The sequence below is a fragment of the Topomyia yanbarensis genome, chromosome 3, assembly GCF_030247195.1.
Source record: "Topomyia yanbarensis strain Yona2022 chromosome 3, ASM3024719v1, whole genome shotgun sequence".
NCBI classification, from domain to species: Eukaryota; Metazoa; Arthropoda; class Insecta; order Diptera; family Culicidae; genus Topomyia; species Topomyia yanbarensis.
This window is the reverse complement of record NC_080672.1, coordinates 34,010,442-34,021,268: the sequence shown is the minus strand read 5'-3', so window position 1 is coordinate 34,021,268 and position 10,827 is coordinate 34,010,442. Positions and strand designations below refer to the sequence as shown.

The window sequence follows — 10,827 nt, the reverse complement described above, 5'->3', positions numbered from 1 at the left end:
AGTGTAGCATTTTCATTAAACCTAATATCACAATTCTCATGCTTATGTCCTGTCAAGGAAGAGCATATAACATTCTCTGAAGTGGCCGAGAAAAATCAAGATAAAAACGATCCGTCCACAGAAAAAGATTTTCTTCCCACACCGGGAATCGAACCCGGGCCTTCTGGGTGAAAGCCAGATATCCTAGCCACTAGACCATATGGGATTGTTCTTTAGCGAGAGTGCGTTCTGGCTTCACCCTGCTGCGGTGGAGGATGCATTTTTTGAAGATTGCAGGCGCATGTGCATGCCACGAAAGCCTGTTGATTCAGTGCAGCTTCCGAAATAGCCTACCGGTGATTCTGCATATGTGGAATGATGACGATGATGATGATTGGACCGGAACTGTATTGGATTAATTTTACATTCATCGGAAAATCTAAATAAATGCGAGTAATGCAAAAAAAAACAGCAAAATTTTTCATCTGCGACATATTTTTAAATAACAGTCATATTTTATACATAGTCCAATATTTCCGAATCCAGTGAATGTTCAGCTTCCTCGTAGTGTTGCAGCATAAATTTTGTTGAATTTTCAATTACTTGAACTTGTAAAGTTTGAGATTAAAAAAAACAGCTATTTGCCTTTCTTATATAGAAAGAATATACAGGACCCTATTCTCACAGTCACGTCACTTGGTGACTAGAAGGAAATTTTCCTCTAGTCACTAGGTGACGTGACTGTGAGAATAGGGCCCACAATCACTCTAAAAATCGCTATTGAATTTTTAGTTGATCCGACTTTTAGTTGATCCGACTTCCGGTTCCGGAGTTACGGATTTCAGAGTCAGTCTACACAGAAATGTTTGCCATTCTCTTATAGAAACGATAGGCAATCACTCTAAAAATCGTCAATCTAATCTGAGCTAATTTTTTTTTCGACTGACATAAGGTTCCAGGATTTTAACGGGGGAGGGTTATACCCTCCTCCCCCTTACTGGTCACCACCCGTTTAAATTCCTCTTAGATCACCCCCCTCAGACCACCACCCAATCCATCGCTTATACCCTACTTAAGTATATTTTATTGTTTCAAATGTTTCACCGTCGACACGTAGCTCATCAGGGGCCATACACAAATGACGTAGCTTTTTTTTGGGCGTTTTTTTACCCCTCCCTCCCCCTCGTAGCATTTGGTCACAAAATTCTACCCTCCCCCGCGTAAATAACGTAGCATTCACCTACCCCACGCCCCCCACCCTGTGTAACGCGGCCAGGGGATAAAAAAAATTACATGTTTTTCAATTATTTTAAATATCTCCTTTCAAAATGTTTGACGACTTTTATCAACATTTTCATTATAATTTATTATTATTTTTTTTTAAATGAAAATTAGAAGATTTTATAACACATACACATTCACTTGAAGGGCATAGATTACAGACTCGGGTGGCCTTCATCAGGAAGAATCATGTACTGGGACGCTGGGTGGTCCTCCTCAAGACGGCAGAGGTTTCTCCAGACGACTTCGTAGTACGGCTCAGACGTGGATCGGCAACACTTAGAGTTGCGCGTGTGATGTTCATGCTGTAGGTCCCGTGTTTGTTGGCTCATTTGACAGAGATGTTTTGTGTCGCCTTGGAGTCGCATCAAACCTTCGTGGGTGTATGGTACAAGTAGAAGAGAGCGCTTCTGAGAATGATAAGAAATCAAATATGTATATTGATGGTTTTTACGAAGGTATATGAGGGACATATAGAGGATATCGCGGCTTGCCAGTACATCTCGAACCGGGACCCTCAGTCCCGCAGGGTATCCATTAGCCGAGACCTGACGGAACTGTACTCGGTGCACGCCCAGACAATGTGCTCGATGTCGTGATAGCCGTCGCCGCAAGCGCAGATACCACTATCCACGAGCCCAATACGCCGGAGATGTGCATCGAACGTGTAATGGTTTGCCATGAGTCGGGACATCACTCGAATGAAATCACGACCCACATCTATCCCCATTGAACCACGGTTTCGTCGATACCTTGGGGACTATCGAATGTAGCCACCTTTCTAGCTCCCCATTGCTCCACTGGTTTTGCCTACTTTCGAGGGTTCTCTGATGAGTAATACTGAAAAATTCGCTGAAGTAAATTGGTCTTTCATAAACGTCACCTTCTAGCGCACCCACCTTAGCTAAGGAGTCCGCCTTCTCATTGCTCGGAATGGAGCAATGAGAAGGGACCCACACCAAGGTAATCTGGAAAGATTTGTCATATAAAGCACTCAGTAGCTCCCGTATTTTCCCCAAAAAATACGAGGAGTGCTTTCCATGTTTCATCGAGCGAATAGCGTCAATGGAACTGTGGCTATTCGAAACGATGAAGTAATGGTCTGCGGGTAATGTGTCAATGACTCCAAGGGTATACTGAATAGCAGCTAGTTCTGCGGTGTAAACTGAAGCAGGGTCACTGAGTTTGTAGAAGGCGGCGAACTTTTGATTGAAAATACCGAAGCCAGTGGACCCTTCGAGGTTTGATCCGTCAGTATAAAACATCTTAGAACAGTCGACTTCTCGGAATTTATTATAAAAAATGTTTGGAACCACTTGTGGGCGTATATGGTTCGGAATTCCCCAGATCTCGTCTTTCATGGATGTGTCGAAGAAAACAGTAGATTCAGAAGTATTTATGAAATGCACACGGTTGGGATTGCAAGAAGAAGGATTAATATTTTACGCCATGTAGTCAAAGTACAGGGACATAAAACGGGTCTGAGAATTGAGCTCAACAAGCCTTTCGAAATTTGCAATCACCACCGAGTTCAAGATATCGCATCGAATGAGCAATCGATATGAGAGTTCCCAAAATCGATTTTTCAACGGGAGAACGCCCGATAGCACTTTGAGACTCATTGTATGGGTCGACTACATGCCCCCTAAGGCGATACGCAAACAACGATACTGAATTCTTTCGAGTTTGATGAAATATATGTTCACGGTGGATCGAAAGCAGAAGCATCCGTAATCCATTACCGACAGTATCGTTGTTTGATACAACTTAATTAGGTCTCCTGGGTGGGCACCCCACCATGTTCCGGTTATTGTACGAAGAAAGTTGATCCTTTGTTGGCATTTCTGTTTCAGATACCGAATATGGCATCCCCAAGTACCCTTCGAGTCGAACCAGACCCCTTGATATTTTACTGTGAAGATCTGAGCGATGGTTTGATCCATTAATAGAAGCTGTAGTTGTGCTGGTTCACGCTTCCTAGTCAATACAACTAGCTCAGTTTTCTCCATGGAGAATTCGATACCCAGCTTAATAGCCCAAGCAGACAAATTGTCCAAGGTATTCTGTAATGGTCGTTGTAGATCGACAGCTTTGGGTCCCGTTACAGAAACCACGCCATCGTCTGCAAGTTGCCTTAACGTGCAGGAAATGTCAAGACATTCATCAATGTCGTTGACGTAGAAATTGTATAACAGGAGGCTTAGACATGAGCCCTGGGGAAGGCCCACGTAGCTAAATCATGATGTCGATAAGTCACCGTGCGAAAAATGCATGTGCTTTTCCGACAACAAGTTTAGTAAAAAGTTGTTTAAAGTCGCTGAAAGACCATGCTGGTGAAGCTTCTCTGAAAGAATGTTGATCGAAACTGAATTAAATGCTCCCTTAATATCTAGGAACACTGATGCCATCTGCTCTTTGCTAGCATAGGCCATTTGAATTTCTGTTGAGAGCAACGCAAGGCAATCGTTCGTCCCTTTGCCTTTGCGGAAGCAAAATTGTGTATCTGACAGTAAACCATTTGCTTCGACCTAATTGTCGAGGCGAAACAAGATCATTTTCTCGAATAACTTCCGGATACAGGATAGCATTGCAATCGGTCGATACGAGTTGTGGTCGGAGGCTGGTTTTCCTGGTTTTTGGATGGCGATGACACTCACTTGTCTGCAATCATGTGGGACAATGTTACCCTCAAGAAACTTATTAAATAAATTCAACAAGCGTCTCTTAGCAGAGTCTGGTAGATTCTTCAACAAGTTGAATTTGATTCTGTCTGGCCCTGGAGCTTTATTGTTACATGATAAGAGAGCAAGTGAGAACTCCACCATCAAAAACGGTGTTTCGTTCGCGGTATTGTAAGGCGACGCGACGCGGTAGATTTTCTGTGCCGGGGCGGAATCCGGACAAACCTTCTTGGCGAAGGAGTAACGGTTTGAATATTCCACGCTCTCATTAATATTGTTTCGGTTTTGCATACGTCGTTCCAGAAGGTCTTATACGCAGCGGCCTTCTCCGCGTACACGTCTGAGCACTCTTTATCCCACCAGAGATTGGGAGAACGTTTTTGTATGTTCGCGCCGGGTACTGGCTTAGTCTGAGCTTGATTCGCACTGTCGAGAATCAAGCCAGTCAAAAAGCTGTACTCTTCCTCCGGAGGAAGTTCTTGAGTAGATTCGATGGTGTCGGATATCACGGCAGTATAGCTCTTCCAATGGATATTTCGTGCGAGGTCATACGAAATATTGAGTGTTTCCAATTGCCTTGAGCCGTTATTGATTGAGATTACGATCGGTAGATGGTCGCTACCGTGGGGATCAGGGATTACCTTCCACGCGCATTCTAACTGTAGCGAGGTCGAGCAAAGAGATAAATCTAATGCGCTTGGGTGCGCTGGTGGGGGAGGAATCCGTGTCATTTCACCCGTGTTTAGAATTGTCATATTGAAGTTGTCGCAAATAGGGTGATGTGCCTATTATGGCATTAGAGCCTATTATGACCCTATTTCGTACCCCTTGGTTTCGAACCAAGCATATGAGACAATGACAATATCGATTTGGCTAAAACAGGTGTGCAAAAATAAGCTCAAGTTATATTCTTTATTTGTTGTGCACATACATATTCAGAACTATCCACTAAATCCAACTTTTAATTAAAACAAAATCACCTTATTGAAATATCTGCTGATCCGCCTCACTCGCGTAGTGAATCGAAACAGGACGCAACGGCGCTTAGCAAAATAAACACTTTCGAGCCAGCATTTACCGCCTCATATCTCGTTATTCCGGCACAAATATATTAAATATTGCACTGATACATACCTTTATTTTAGCTGGAGAACCTTTTTACGATTATTTCACTTTAAAAGCACTCGTCAAACACTAGGATATGCCTAGTGTTATAATAGGAAAATATTAAATACTGGCGGTCATAATTTTGCCATGTTTTGCCGATACACTACCACAATCAAAACAAACTTTTTTGCATCCATCGTACAGAAAAGAATCACCAGTGCGGCCAACCCAAAACATGAACTTGAAAATATATTGTAATGCAATTTCATGTATAAGTAATCAATTATTTCAAGCTATTCAACTAATTGTTGATTGCAGATATTTTATTTTCATCTGCACATACAATTTGGATCAGGAGGAAGTAATGTGTATGTGAAACTTTATATTCCAGTTGTTAACTTTCGCATGGTTATTTCCTGCATGCGCAGTTCTGGGCGCTCTTCTACTAACAGCTGATGAGTTTCTTTCGTGTGCGTTATGCTTACGTTTGTTTTGATCGGCTGAAAAAAGCAGAATGATTCGTTTTTCAAATCACGCGTTGGCGTCCATGATCTGGATACCTTAGTTAGAATCGACGCAAATGAAATATGAGGCATTGCGTTTCAACTAGATTGTTTTTCGATGAGGTGGAAATCGGCACACCCATGAGGCGATAATTGGAACGTTCAGGTGGGAATAGATGCACAGAATAGAACATTTATTTTCATTTATGCTGAAAATTGAGACAATTCTGCCAAATAAGCATTATACAGATGCTTAAGAAACAGTACACTGATACTTTATTCTGAAAAAGGTTATAGGTAATATGGCTTCTTTTTAAGTTGTTCAAAAAATAGTGCGACCCTCTCCATAATGGTGCCAAAATAGGCTCATCACCCTATTGTGAATTAAAGAGGAACGGTTATCATCATAAAGGCAACCCCATTCCGTACCGTGAGAGTTAAAGTCTCCTAAAACTAGTCGCGGTGCAGGCAGGGATTCTATGATGTCATGTAGCCGGCGATGGCCAATCGTGGTGTTGGGGGGATATATATGGAAGCTATGCAAAGATATTTGCCTTTGGTTGTTACTTGACAAGCGACAACTTCAATACCTGTTATCGAGGGAAGGTTGATTCTGTAGAAGGAATAGCACTTTTTGATCCCCAAAAGCACTCCTCCATAGGGGGTGTCTCGATCCAGGCGAACAATATTAAAATCGTGAAAGTTGAGATCTATATCTGAAGTTAACCAAGTTTCACATAATGAAAATGCATCGCAACTCAAATTATTTATTAAAATTTTGAAGGAATCGATTTTCGGGATGATACTTCTGCAATTCCACTGTAGAACAGTGATCACATCCGTGACCTCGTTCGATGAGGTAGCCATCGAAGGATACAATCGCTGAAAGGAGGGGCCATTTAACAGTCAACTGCTTCAAAAATGTTTTTACTGTAGGGAGAAAAGCTTACATAAGACTTTTAATAGGATCAGTTATACTGAAAATTTTTATTATCCAGTCCACTATGCCCGAGAGTTTGACAATTCCAGTGCTTTGATTATTCTCGAACTGAAACAAAGGAACACTTTGGATTTTTGATGTTCCTGGAAGTGCTGGGAACTCCTTCTCTGAGCTTAATCCTCCGAGACCAGCAGCTACTTGTTTCGGTTTGGTTGCAACACTTCCAATAGAGGTGACTATCGGAGCCCCGTCAAGGGATACCTTCTGGCCTTTACAAGGAACTTTAGGAGAGGAAATGTTCCTCAACTTCCTATAACCTCTAGGCGCCCTAGTAGATGTTCCCTCTTGTGGGTCATCAGCCTCACCCTCGTTAGGAGGCAAGTGAGCATAGATGTTTGTTGAGGATGGTGGCGTAGCTTTCTTTAGCATTTTTGCGAAAGAACGTTCGGCTCGTCCCGCAAGGGAACGTTTTAGTTTATCCCCGCGTAGTTTGTACGCGGGACATGCCGAGATATCATGTAGATTCTCTGCACAGTAAGGACACTTCTCAGCATTCTTACTGCACGAATCATCCAGATGATTCTCACCGCATTTTCCACAGCGGGCCTTATTGCTACAATGGGTGGCTGTGTGACCCAATTATTTACACTTTGTGCAATTCATGACCCGCGGTACTAACAGACGCACAGGCAGACGAACCTTGTGCAGGAGGACGTAATTTGGCAAAGCAGTATCAGCGAAGGTCACCCGATAAGAGTTTGATTGGGGGTACGTTTTTGAACCATCCCCAGCAACTACTACTGAGTGCAAACGCTTGCACTCAAGTATTTTCACTGGCTGAAGTAAGCGGTCTCTAAAACGGCCAACCCCGTACTGCAGTAGATCCTCGCATATCAAACTCTCATCGGTGACAACGCCTTCAGATTGTACTTTTACAGCTGGAATATACACAAAATAGTCCTTCGTAAAGTGCTCGCAGCAAGCAACATCGTTTGCCTGCTTTGCGTTAGTCAACACGACCCTGAGCCTGTCTGAGCGAACCTTTTTTTATTTCGGTCACAGCCGAGAACTTTTCCGTCAGGTCTTTCGAAATCTGTAATAGATTCAGCGATTTTATTTTGGGCCGAAAGAAGACCACAAAGGAACCGGTCAAGAGCCGGAGGAGAGCCTTGGGAGTCGATTCAACCTCCATATGGCCGCCCGGGGTGAGAGCCATCGACACCGTCAACGAAAGGGGTCAGCACCCGCACAGACGAGAAAAAGCCGTAAATGTATCAAAAAGGTGTATTTCACTTATCTGTATACTCGTTTCCCACGACGCACCAGTGCAGCTTATATAGCTGGTTATTGTTCAATCCTAACTTTGCGAACAAAAGGTTGAGGAATGCGGTCTAACGGTTAACACACGCACAAGAGAAGATAAAAGTCCAAACCTCGAAGAGTCAGAGAATGGCAAGATAACCTTGAACGTGGATTAGTACTGTTCTTTTTCGCACGGACCGAAAAAAAAATACTTCTATCTCGATCGAGCGATGCGTAGAGACTGATTTTGGAATACTTCTCTTTCTTTTTTGGGTGCAGAGAAAATCTACGCTCCATCTAGGACTACAAAATAGTTCAATTTTTAATCTTGGTGAAATAAAAACCACCCCAATTGTTACTCAAACCAAAGGAAGAAGCTCACAAACTCCGAACACTCTACTAAAGACATAATAAAATTATGACCTTTAGTTGGTCAGTGTTAAGTCAGACTGAACTAAGTCGCAAAACATAAAAAAATGGGACAATGATAGCACTGGATAAAGAATATAGTCAGCTATATCCATCTTTTGCCAGATTTGGAATATGTAACAATAAACAAGAATTATGGCATCAATTAATTTACAATCATAATGCAAAGGATGCTGCGATTCAAACTTTAAACTCGTAATTCTCGAAATCAATATTTTGTCACTTAGTCCGGTCTAACTTAACACCGAGTTCAAGTTCAAGTAAAAAGTTAAAATTTCTGCTAAAATAATTGATAATTAATTTTCTCAAAGACCGAAATAAAATCTCGTCAAGACCGATGACCAAGTCTGCGTCGGTAGCTTCATCAAATTTTCTTCCCGAGTTAGAATAATAGTTTTGGCTAAGCAGCAACTCATAACAGTGTCATTTACATAGTGTATTAGATAATCATCAGCATGCCCCCGGAATCTGGATCCATTTCTCCAAATAATTATTGGGACAGAGCATCTAATTCAATCGCATCGAAACCCCAATCGCATAACAAACCAACTGTGCAAAAATAGCAACCACGCTGCCTGATAGCGGTGAACTCGATGACTTTGAGCTATGAACATGGGCCAAATATTTCACACCATCGCCCGTGCAGACATGTTCAGCTGTTCGAAAGAATGCAATAACAAACCGACGACAAATAGCCGGTCAGCTTCAATTCACAGGATGAAAATGCGGTAATCAAACGAGCACAACAAAATGATACAAGCTAGTCGAAAGAAAATGAAACGAGTGGCAATGGTCGTCCAACACACGGAATATCATTGCGAGATAAATAGAAACGGACCGGTAGACACCGAAGCTTCGCATAGCTACAGATTGCGCGTGCCAGCGTTGTTTTGATTGCTGCATGACAACAAGAAAATTGTGCCCTGCACGATCCCGGTAAAACACTTGTTGAGCGTCGCAATTACGAGTGCTTGATACAGAAAGAGAGAAAATATAATCGAGTTACATTATTCTCATGCTCATGCAGAATCTACGAAATCAAACAATCAAGCGTTGATATTCGTTTATCAACACCAACTTTAATCAAAATTTAAAAAAAAAAAAACGATTTCACTACCAAACAGCATGGCCAAAACAGAGTGGTTGTAGCATCATTCGCAGCATAAGTCTGCCTTTTGCTTGAATTCGTACTGCAGTGGGTTTGCTGAGAAAGTGGTGAGCACATAACCGCATGCGTACCCGTCAAGGGGGGGAAAAACTCACAACTACGCTTTCTACCTTTCTACCGACAAAACCAACACAATGGAATGGAAAATGAAAACAAAGTTATTCTTGGTAAAAACCCGATGCTGGCAGCAATACGGACTATGTTCGGAAAACTTCGTGCAACGGCGTCGCGATGGTGATGTTATTGTTCGAATACGCGGAAAATTCTGACTGCAAAGAAAATCACCTTTTCGATCGGTTTAAAATTTCGAACCGCTTTGACAACCGTTCAGGGGTGAGCTGAAGAGTTTATTCGAATAATTGGAGGAATGTATCGATTTATGGTGTACTCTGCCTTAGAAGGCAAAAATAAAGTCACGTTTCGCGATATGTTGGAAGAACTTGAATACACATTTTAAATCTTGTAATAACATTTTTGTCATAAAATTACGGAGTTGTGTGTTATCCAGCGAAGTAACTCGTTACTGTAGTACCCAATTAGCGGGAACAGTGCAGATTGTGTTTTTCTTGTTTAAATTATTGGGACCAAACACATTCTAATGTACATAAGTATGTCTTCTACATAAACCTAAACAAACTGGAAAAGTTTAAGACTTTACCGTCTTATAAAAACTTATGCTATTTACCGAGCTATTTACTCTTTATACTCTTTTTACTCGTCTGCTATGTTTACTCATTGTACTGTAGAAACCATATTTTTTATTCTCAACATTTTTGCTTCTTTTTCTCTGTACTCTTCTTCTTTTTAAAGTTACTTTTTATCTCTTTTAGCAGATGTTTCCATATCGACTTTTATTATCGTGTTTACTCTTTATAGTTTTTTTGTAAGAGGAGCTCTCGACTGTATTTTTTACATCTTTTTATATTAATTACTCTTTGTGCTCTTTTTAATCTATTTTAATCTATTCTTCACTCGTTAACTTATTTGATTCTTTTTGGCACTTTTACTCTTTTTCGTCGTTTTACTTACTTTACCATTGTTACACCTTTATTGCGCTTCCTCTTTTTATCGTTTTTACTCTTCGCTTTCGCTTTACTCTATTTACTCTTTCTTAAACATTTTCCTCATTTCACCCTTTTAAATCGTTTTAATCAACCCATTTTACTCTTTTTACTCTAGTTGCTCATTTTATTTTTTCACTTATTACTCGTTTTCTGCTTTTCACTTCTTTTGTATTTTTAAAACTTTTTACTTTGTATACTCTTATTAATTCTTTTACTCTTTTAACAATTTTAACCACTTTACTTTCTTTACTTTTTTGTAGTCTTTTTACACTCTTTTTACTCATTCTACTTTATTTTTACTCTTTTATACATTCTACTCTTTTCGCTATTTTTACTCTTTTTACCTTTTCACACCTTAATTCCTTTACTCTTT

The 10,827-nt window shown here is 41.0% G+C and overlaps 1 non-coding gene across 1 annotated transcript; it reads right to left on the bottom strand.

Moving 5' to 3' along the window:
• Positions 1–133: 133 nt before the first annotated feature.
• Positions 134–205, bottom strand: Trnae-uuc (transfer RNA glutamic acid (anticodon UUC)). Its single transcript has one exon. It is a non-coding gene; the product is annotated as a tRNA-Glu (tRNA).
• Between the last annotated feature and the right edge of the window lie 10,622 nt (positions 206–10,827).